Here is a 1,121-nt window from a genome sequence, read left to right as displayed (position 1 = left end):
AGCCTCTCTATCCGTCTCCCCGTCTCTATGGCCGCTCTGCCGCCAGCCGCGTGTACGTCATTTCCGCAAAAGGCCCCGCCCCGTTGGCCGTTTATTTTAGTGAGTTTATGACGTTCGTGGAAAGTAGGCAATGGGTTTTCCCAGCGTAGTCTCGCCCGTTCCTTTCTCCTCCGGTGACTGACCCAGACGTGTAAACGGCGTCTCAGTCACTCGAAGCAGCTTGGCTGCCGATTTAGCTTCGCCTTTTCAGGTCCAGCTGGGCCGTCGCCGCAGAAAAGGACGTCTTTAGCCCGTTTTTGAGTCCCAGTCAAAATTGGCCCAGGGCCTCTAGGTGCAACAACTAATTTACAGGGAGTACAGAGGACTAAGGAAAGTGTTAAAGGACACCACGGGATGAGAGTAGCAGAATCTAAGCCGTGAGAAACCACAGGACAAATGACCTTGTTTCTTCAAATAAATTGCAAGGAAGATAGGGGAAGGGAAACCTATAGATTAGAAATGATTTAAGAGCTATCATAATCCATGGCAACCTGTGGATTTTATTTGGATCCTAATTCAAACAAACATTGAGGGGAAAAGCATGACGTTTATAAGAATTGGAAATTTCAGCGGAGGATAGTTCATGAAATTAAGAAATTATTAAATTAAAAATTTAATTGTGGTAGCACATCCATAAAGTTTAACATCGCAACCATTTTTAAGTGTACAGTTCGGTAGTGTTAAGTACATTCATATTGTGGTAACCAATCTCCAGAACTCTTCAAGTTGCAAAACTGAAACTGTACCCATTAAACAATTCCCCATTCTCCCCTCCCACCAGCCCCTGGGACTCACCAGGGTCTCTATGAGTGTGACTACTCCAGGAACCTCATATAAGTGGAATCCTACCATACTTGTGCTTTCATGACTGGCTTATTTCACTTAGCAGATGTCCTTGATGTTTATCCACGTTGTAGCATGTGCCAGAATTTTCCTAAAATTCTGATTTAAAAGGCTACGTTAAAAAAAGGCTGAATGATATTCTGTTGCCTGTATATACTGCCTTTTGTTTATCCATTTATGTGTTCATAGACGTTGGGATGCTTAATTTTTAAATTGTGGCGATGGTATTGTGTGTACTT

This window comes from Martes martes, assembly GCF_963455335.1.
Source record: "Martes martes genome assembly, chromosome: X".
Taxonomy (NCBI): Eukaryota; Metazoa; Chordata; class Mammalia; order Carnivora; family Mustelidae; genus Martes; species Martes martes.
This window is presented reverse-complemented; position numbering follows the sequence as displayed.